This window comes from Arachis stenosperma, chromosome 2 (genome assembly GCF_014773155.1).
Source record: "Arachis stenosperma cultivar V10309 chromosome 2, arast.V10309.gnm1.PFL2, whole genome shotgun sequence".
In the NCBI taxonomy this organism is placed as follows: domain Eukaryota; kingdom Viridiplantae; phylum Streptophyta; class Magnoliopsida; order Fabales; family Fabaceae; genus Arachis; species Arachis stenosperma.
The window spans coordinates 43,470,776-43,480,585 of record NC_080378.1 but is presented as its reverse complement, the minus strand read 5'-3'; the positions used below and the strand labels follow the sequence as shown (position 1 = coordinate 43,480,585).

At 40.3% G+C, this 9,810-nt stretch overlaps 1 non-coding gene across 1 annotated transcript; it reads right to left on the bottom strand.

Moving 5' to 3' along the window:
* Positions 1-9,040: 9,040 nt before the first annotated feature.
* LOC130965108 (small nucleolar RNA R71) lies at positions 9,041-9,148 on the bottom strand. The gene has a single exon (XR_009081162.1). It is a non-coding gene; the product is annotated as a small nucleolar RNA R71 (small nucleolar RNA).
* Between the last annotated feature and the right edge of the window lie 662 nt (positions 9,149-9,810).

Here is a 9,810-nt window from a genome sequence, read left to right as displayed (position 1 = left end):
ATAATAGTCTATACTTTGCCCAAGATTTGATGGCCCAAACCGGCGTTCAAAGTCACCTACAGAAATTCCAGCGTTAAACGCCGGAACTGGCATAAAATCTGGAGTTAAACGCCCAAACTGGCATGAAAGCTGGCGTTTAACTCCAGAAAAGGTCTCTACACGAAATTCCTTCACTGCTCAGCCCAAGCACACACCAAGTGGGCCCGGAAGTGGATTTTTCTGTCATTTACTCATTTCTGTAAACCTTAGGACACTAGTTTACTATTAATAGGATCTTTTGACATTGCATCCGTACCTTATGACCTCATAACATTTCTTACACGTTTTTCCACAGTATGAGTCTCTAAACCCCATGGTTGGGGGTGAGGAGCTCTGCCGTGTCTTGATGGATTAATGCAATTACTACTGTTTCTTATTCAATCATGCTTGCTTCGATTCTAAGATAACACTTGTTCTTAATCCGGATGAATGTGATGATCCGTGACAATCATCATCATTCTCAACCATGAACATGTGCCTGACAACCACCTCTGTTCTATCTTAGATTGAGTAGTTATCTCTTGGGTTCTTTAATCGGAATCTTCGTGGTATAAGCTAGAACTGATGGCGGCATTCAAGAGAATCCGGAAGGTCTAAACCTTGTCTGTGGTATTCTGAGTAGGATTCAATGACTGGATGACTGTGACGTGCTTCAAACTCCTGAGGGCGGGGCGTTAGTGACAGACGCAAAAGAATCACTGGATTCTATTCCGGCCTGATTGAGAACCGACAGATGGATAGCCGATGTTGTGACAGAGCATCAGGAACGTATTTCCAATGAGAGGATGGGAGGTAGCCATTGACAACGGTGAAACCCTACATACAGCTTGCCATGGAAGGAATCTTGCGTGTTTGAAGAAGGAGACAGTAGGAAAGCAGAGATTCAGAAGATGGAGCATCTCCAAACCTCAACCTATTCTCCATTACTGCAAATCAAGTAACCATTTCATGTTCTGTTGCTTTTTACAATCAATCCTGATAATTTCTGATATCCTGACTAAGATTTACAAGATAACCATAGCTTGCTTCAAGCCGACAATCTCCGTGGGATCGACCCTTGCTCACGCAAGGTATTACTTGGACGACCCAGTGCACTTGCTGGTTAGTTGTGCGGAGTTGCAAAAGTGTGATTGCAATTTCGTGCACCAATACCCTCCTGAGAAAGCACAGCACATGGGAGTGGAAATGATAGAAAAACTGATAGAGGAAGTGTTTGAAGCCAACGGTCAAGAAGAACAAGAAGAAGAGATAGAAGCCGTTCAAGAAGTCTCTGAAGAACAAGTGACTGAAATTCCCTCTAAAGGCGAGACAAAGGAGAAACCAAAACAATATCTGAAGCCTCTTCCCCCTGGTGCACGAAATTGCAATCACACTTTTGCAACCCCGCACAACTAACCAGCAAGTGCACTAGGTCGTCCAAGTAATACCTTACGTGAGTAAGGGTCGATCCCACGGAGATTGTCGGCTTGAAGCAAGCTATGGTTATCTTGTAAATCTTAGTCAGGATATCAGAAATTATCAGGGTTGATTGTGAAAAGCAAAAGAACATGAAATAAGTACTTGTTATGCAGTAATGGGGAATAGGTTGAGGTTTTGGAGATGCTCCATCTTCTGAATCTCTGCTTTCCTACTGTCTTCTTCATCAAACACGCAAGGCTCCTTCCATGGCAAGCTGTATGTAGGGTTTCATCGTTGTCAATGGCTACCTCCCATCCTCTCAGTGGAAATGTTCAACGCACCTTGTCACGGCACGGCTATCCATCTGTCGGTTCTCAATCAGGCCGGAATAGAATCCAATGATTCTTTTGTGTCTGTCACTAACGCCCCGCCCTCAGGAGTTTGAAGTTCGTCACAGTCATTCAATCATTGAATCCTACTCAGAATACCACAGACAAGGTTTAGACCTTCCGGATTCTCTTGAATGCCGCCATCAATTCTAGCTTATACCACGAAGATTCTGATTAAAGAATCCAAGAGATATCTACTCAATCTAAAGTAGAACGGAGGTGGTTGTCAGGCACGCATTCATAGTTGAGAATATGATGAGTGTCACGGGTCATCACATTCATCCGGGTTAAGAGCAAGTGATATCTTAGAACGGAAGCAAGCATGATTGAATAAGAAACAGTAGTAATTGCATTAATCCATCAAGACACAGCAGAGCTCCTCACCCCCAACCATGGGGTTTAGAGACTCATGCTGTAAGAAGTACAAAGAAACGTGTAAAGTGTCATGAGGTGCCGATACAATGTCAAAAGATCCTATTAATAGTGAACTAGTAACCTAAGGTTTACAGAAATGAGTAAATGACAGAAAAATCCACTTCCGGGCCCACTTGGTGTGTGCTTGGGCTGAGCATTGAAGCTTTCATGTGTAGAGACCTTTTCTGGAGTTAAACGCCAGCTTTCATGCCAGTTTGGGCGTTTAACTCCACTTTTTATGCCAGTTCCAGCGTTAAACGCTGGAAATTCTGAGGCTGATTTGCAACGCCGATTTGGGCCATCAAACCTCGGGAAAAGTATGGACTATTATACATTGCTGGAAAGCCCAGGATGTCTACTTTCCAACGCCGTTGAGAGCCCGCCAATTGGGCTTCTGTAGCTCCAAAAATTCCGCTTCGAGTGCAGGGAGGTCAGAATCCAACAGCATCTGCAGTCCTTTTCAGCCTCTGAATTAGATTTTTACTCAGATCCCTCAATTTCAGCCAGAAAATACCTGAAATCACAGAAAAACACACAAACCCATAGTAAAGTCCAGAAAAGTGAATTTTAACTAAAAACTAATAAAAATATACTAAAAACTAACTAAATCATACTAAAAACATACTAAAAACAATGCCAAAAAGCGTATAAATTATCCGCTCATCACCCCCACACCTTAAATATGCATTTCTTGGTATGGAGGATAGTTTTTTAGTGATTATTAACTCTGTCTTAAGTGGAGAAGAAGAAAGCAAACTTCTTGCTATATTGAAAGACCACAAAGATGCATTGGGGTGGACCATTGATGACTTGAAAGGCATAAGCCCTGCCATATGCATGCACAAGATACTTTTGGAGGACAATTTTTCAAACCAGTGGTTCAACCTCAGAGAAGGCTAAACCCCACAATGAAAGAAGTTTTTCAGAAAGAAGTGATGAAGCTATGGAATGCAGGAATCATCTATCCTATTTCTGACAGCTCATGGGTAAGCCCGGTTCAAGTGGTGCCAAAGAAAGGTGGGATGATTGTCACTGTTAATGAGAAGAATGAGCTTATTCCCACAAAAACTGTGACAGGATGGAGGATGTGTATTGATTATAGAAGGCTGAATGATGCCACGAGAAAAGACCACTTTCGCCTTCCTTTCATTGACCAAATGCTTGAAAGGTTAGCTGGCCATGCCTATTACTGCTTCCTAGATGGATATTCTAGCTACAATCAAATAGTGGTAGACCCTATGGATCAGGAGAAAACCTCATTCACCTGTCTCTTTGGAGTCTTTGCATATAGAAGAATGCCATTCTGGTTGTGTAATGCCCTAGCTACCTTCCAGAGATGCATGCTATCAATCTTCTCAGATATGGTAGAAAAGTTTATTGAAGTTTTCATGGATGATTTCTCTATTTTTGGCGACACTTTCAATGATTGCTTGTATCATCTTACCCTAGTCTTGAAACGGTACCAAGAAACCAATTTGGTTTTAAATTGAAAAAATGCCATTTTATGGTGCCCGAAGGAATTGTTCTTGGTCACAAAGTTTCAAGAAGAGGGATAGAAGTTGACAAGGCAAAGGTAGAAATCATAGAGAAACTTCCTTCACTAACTAATATGAGAGTTGTTAGAAGTTTCTTAGGACATGCTAGATTTTATAGAAGATTCATCAAGGATTTTTAAAAATAGCCAAACCACTGAGCAATTTGCTGGTGGTTGATAATCCTTTTGTTTTTTATGAGAACTGTAAGCATGCCTTTAAAACTTTAAAAACCAAACTCACAACAGCACCAATCATCACACCCCCGGATTGGAAATTACCTTTTGAACTCATGTGTGATACAAGTGACCTTGCAATTGGTGCTGTGCTGGGAGAAAGGAAGGGCAATTTCTACCATGTCATTTATTATACAAGCAAAGTATTGAATGAGGCTCAGAAAAATTACACCACAACAGAGAAGGAATTATTGGCTGTGGTTTATGCATTTGATAAGTTTATATTATAATTGATTGGATCTAAGATTGTAGTTTATACTGACCATGCTGCCCTTAAGTATTTGATGTCAAAACAGGACACTAAACCAAGACTTATCAGATGGATATTGCTCCTACAAGAGTTTGACATTGAAATAAAGGATAGGAAATGGAGTGAAAATCAAGTTGCTGATCATTTATCAAGGCTGCCACAAGAAACAAATCAAGAAGCTTCACATCCAGTGAACGAAAGCTTTCCAGATGAACACCTTTTACAAATTCAACAAGCCCCTGGTTTGCAGATATTGCAAACTACAAGGTTGGAAGAAAGATTCCCCAATAATTCACCAAGCAACAAGTGAAGAAGCTGCTCAATGAGGCCAAGAAATTCTTATGGGATGAACCATTCTTATTCAAGAGGTGTCCAGATGGAATGATTAGGAAGTGTGTTCCTAAGAATGAAATGAAAGATATACTATGGCATTGTCATAATTCAGCCTATGGTGGTCACTTTGGACCGGAAAGGACGGCTGCCAAGGTGCTCCAAAGTGAATTTTATTGGCCAACCATATTAAGGATGCCAGGGAGTTTGTCCATCTATGCAATAAGTGCCAGAGAGCAGGAGGATTAACAAGAAGGAATGAGATGCCTTAGAACTACTTCTTGGAGGTATAACTCTTTGATCTTTGGGGCATAGATTTATGGGCCCTTTTCCACCTTCATATTCTTTCAAATACATACTTGTGGCAGTAGAGTATGTCTCAAAGTGGGTGGAAGTCATAGCAACAACCACATATGATTCACAAATTGTCCTTCAATTCCTTAAGAAGCACATTTTTACTAGATATGGAGTGCCTAAGGGTCTTGTCAGTGATGGTGGTAGTCATTTTTGCAACAAACAGATGGAGAAACTACTTCACAAGTATAGGGTGATGCACAAAGTAGCCACACCATATCACCCACAGACCAATGGCCAAGCAGAGCTTGCAAATAGGGAGTTGAAGAGGATTTTGGAGAAAATAGTGGGGAACACAAGAGAGGATTGGGGCAAAAAATTAGAAGATGCTCTCTGGGCATACATGACAGCCTTTAAAACCCCTATTGGAAAGTCTCCTTTTTAGTTATTATATGGCAAATCATATCACCTCCTTGTAGAGCTTAAGCATAAAGCCTTCTGGGCCACTAAACTCCTCAATCTTGATTCTTAAGCAGCAGGAGAGAAGAGGCTACTGCAACTAAATGAGTTGGATGAGTTTAGACTGGAAGCCTATTGATGAGCGGATAATTTGTACGCTTTTTGGCATTATTTTTAGTATGTTTTTAGTATATTTGGTTTAGTTTTTAGTATATTTTTATTAGTTTTTAGTTAAAATTCACTTTTCTGGACTTTACTATGAGTTTGTGTGTTTTTCTGTGATTTCAGGTATTTTCTGGCTGAAATTGAGGGACCTGAGCAAAAATCTGATTCAGAGACTGAAAAGGACTGCAGATGTTGTTGGATTCTGACCTCCCTGCACTCGAAGTGGATTTTCTGGAGCTACAGAAGCCCAATTGGCGCGCTCTCAACGGCGTTGGAAAGTAGACATCCTGGGCTTTCCAGCAATATATGATAGTTCATACTTTGCCCAAGATTTGATGGCCCAAACTGGCGTTCAAAGTCACCTTAAGAAATTCCAGCGTTAAACGCCGGAACTAGCACCAAAGTGGGAGTTAAACGCCCAAACTGGCACAAAAGCTGGCGTTTAACTCCAAGAAGAGTCTCTACACGAAAATGCTTCATTGCTCAGCCCAAGCACACACCAAGTGAGCCCGGAAGTGGATTTTTATGTCATTTACTCATCTTTGTAATCCTTAGGCTACTAGTTCCCTATAAGTAGGACCTCTTACTATTGTATTTTCATCTTTCAATCTTAGGATCTTTTGATCATGTTTGTATGATTGAACCCTCTTTGGGAGGCTGGCCTCACGGCCATGCCTAGACCTTGTTCTTATGTATATTCAACGGTGGAGTTTCTACACACCATAGATTAAGGTGTGGAGCTCTGCTGTACCTCGAGTATTAATGCAATTACTATTGTTCTTCTATTCAATTCGCTTATTCTTTGTCCAAGATATCACTTGTTCTTCAACTTGATGAATGTGATGATCCGTGACACTCATCATCATTCTCACCTATGAACGTGTGACTGACAACCACCTCCGTTCTACCTTAGATTGGGTGAATATCTCTTGGATTCCTGATACACGATGCATGGTTGATCGCCTGACAACCGAGTGCTCGCCTGACAAACGAGCCAGCCATTCCGTGAGATCAGAGTCTTCGTGGTATAGGCAAGAATTGATGGTGGCATTCAAGAGAATCCGGAAGGTCTAACCTTGTCTGTGGTATTCTGAGTAGGATTCAATGATTGAATGACTGTGACGTGCTTCAAACTCCTGAAGGCGGGGCGTTAGTGACAGACGCAAAAGAATCACTGGATTCTATTCCGGCCTGATTGAGAACCGACAGATGGATAGCCGTGCCGTGACAGGGTGCGTTGAACATTTCCACTGAGAGGATGGGAGGTAGCCACTGACAACGGTGAAACCCTTGCATAAGCTTGCCATGGAAAGGAGTAAGAAGGATTGGATGAAGACGGTAGGAAAGCAGAGAGACGGAAGGGATCAAGCATCTTCATACGCTTATCTGAAATTCCTACCAATGAATTACATAAGTATCTCTATCTTTATCTTTATGTTTTATTCATATATCACCCATACCCATTTGAGTCTGCCTGACTAAGATTTACAAGGTGACCATAGCTTGCTTCATACCAACAATCTCCGTGGGATCGACCCTTACTCGCGTAAGGTTTATTACTTGGACGACCCAGTGCACTTGCTGGTTAGTTGTGCGGAGTTGTGATAAAGAGTTGAGATTGCAATGAGCGTACCATGTTGATGGCGCCATTGATGATCACAATTTCGTGCACCAAGTTTTTGGCGCCGTTGCCGGGGATTGTTTCGTGTATGGATAACTGACGGTTCATCTTGTTGCTTAGGTTAGGTATTTTTCAGAGTTCTTAAGAATGAATTCTAGTGTTTCAAGGTGATGATCTTATCATCACCAAAGCTGATTAATTCTCATCAATTTAGCTCTTGAATGCAATGTCCTGCTGAAGCTTGGCTATCCATGTCTAATTCCTTTAGACTAAAGCTTTAGACTAACATTGCATGATTCCTGGAATTCTCATTAAGAATTTTGATACCTTTATTTTCTTTTCCACTTAATTTTCGAAAAAAAAAACCAAAAAATTTACAAAATCATAAAAACCAAAAATATTTTATGTTTCTTGTTTGAGTCTAGTGTCTAATTTTAAGTTTGGTGTCTTGCATGCATTGTTTATTTGATCTTGGTTCTATTTTCAAGTCAATAGTACAGGGAACTGAGGATTCAGAACATGCAGCAGAGGAATTACACAGAAAAAGCTGGGCGTTCAAAACGCCCAGTGAAGAAGGACAGACTGGCGTTTAAACGCCAGCCAGGGTGCCTGGTTGGGCGTTTAACGCCCAAAAAGGTAGTGCATTGGGCGTTAAACGCCAAAATGTGCACCATTCTGGGCGTTTAACGCCAGGATGGCACAAGAGGGAGGATTTTGTTTTCAAATCAATTTTTTTCAAGTTTTCAATGTTTTTCAAAATTAAATCTTTTTCAAATCATATCTTTTCAATCAAATCTTTTTCAAAATCAACTTCTTTCCAATTTCAAAAATACTTGCTATCAATTAATGATTTGATTCAACATTTCAAGTATGTTGCCTTTTCTGTTGAGAAAGGTTTAATGTTTGAATCATATCTTTTCTTGTTAGCCAAGTCATTAATTTTTAAAATCAAATCTTTTTAAAATTTGTTTTCAAATCATATCTTCTCAATCATATCTTTTTAAAACCATAACTTTTTCAATCAAATCTTTTTAATCACATCTTTTTCAAAAATAGTTTTCAATCATATTTATTTCAAAACCTTTTTCAAAAATTACTTGATTTCTTTCCCACTCCTGGTTTTCGAAAATCAATTAAAGTTTTTCAAAATGTTTTCAAAATCTTTCACTTAATTTTCGAAAATTTCTTCCTCTCTTCTCACATCCTTCTATTCATGGAGTAACACTCCTCCTCAATGCACAATTCGAACTTTATCTAACTAAGTTCGAATTCTTCTCCTTCTTCCTTCTATTTTTCTTCTTCTCTGACACCTCAAGGAATCTCTACACTGTGACATAGAGGATTCCACATTTTCTTGTTCTCTTCTCTTTCATATGAGCAGGAACAAAGACAAAAGCATTCTTGTTGAAGCTGACCCTGAACCTGAAAGGACCTTGAAGCGAAAGCTAAGAGAAGCTAAGGCACAACTCTCTGTAGAGGACCTAACAGAAATCTTCAAAGAAGAAGACATGGCAGCCGAAAACAACAACAATGCAAACAAGGCAAGGAAGGTGCTGGGTGACTTTACTGCACCTACTCCCGACTTCTATGGGAGAAGCATTTCTATCCCTGCCATTGGAGCAAACAACTTTGAGCTTAAGCCTCAATTAGTTTCTCTAATGCAACAGAATTGCAAGTTCCATGGACTTCCATTGGAAGATCCTCATCAGTTCTTAGCTGAATTCTTGCAAATCTGTGACACTGTCAAGACTAATGGGGTTGACCCTGAGGTCTATAGACTTATGCTATTCCCTTTTGCTGTAAGAGACAGAGCTAGGACATGGTTGGACTCTCAACCTAAAGAAAGCCTGGACTCTTGGGAAAAGCTAGTCAATGCCTTCTTGGCAAAGTTCTTTCCACCTCAAAAATTGAGTAATCTTAGAGTGGAAGTCTAAACCTTCAGACAGAAGGTTGGAGAATCCCTCTATGAAGCTTGGGAAAGATACAAACAATTGATCAGAAAATGTCCTTCTGACATGCTTTCTGAATGGAGCATCATACGTATTTTCTATGATGGTCTCTCTGAACTATCCAAGATGTCTCTGGATAGCTCTGCTGGAGGATCTCTTCATCTGAAGAAGACGCCTACAGAAGCTCAAGAACTAATTGAAATGGTTGCAAATAACCAATTCATGTACACTTCTGAAAGGAATCCTGTGAACAATGGGACTAATCAGAAGAAATGAGTTCTTGAGATTGATACTCTGAATGCCATTCTGGCTCAGAACAAGATATTGACTCAACAAGTCAATTTGATTTCTCAAAGTCTGTCTGGAATGCAAAATGCACCAAGCAGTACTAAGGATGCTTCATCTGAAGAAGAAGCTTATGATCCTGAGAACCCTTCAATGGAAGAGGTGAATTACCTAGGAGTACCCTATGGAAACACCTATAATTTTTCATGGAGAAATCATCCAAATTTCTCATGGAAGGATCAACAGAGACCTCAACAAGGTTTCAACAACAATAATGGTGGAAGAAACAGGTTTAGCAATGGCAAGCCTTTTCCATCATCTTCTTAGCAACAGACAGAGAATTCTAAGCAGAACCCCTCTGACTTAGCAACTATGGTCTCTAATCTAATCAAAACCACTCAAAGTTTCATGACTGAAACAAGGTCCTCCATTAGGAATTTGGAGGCACA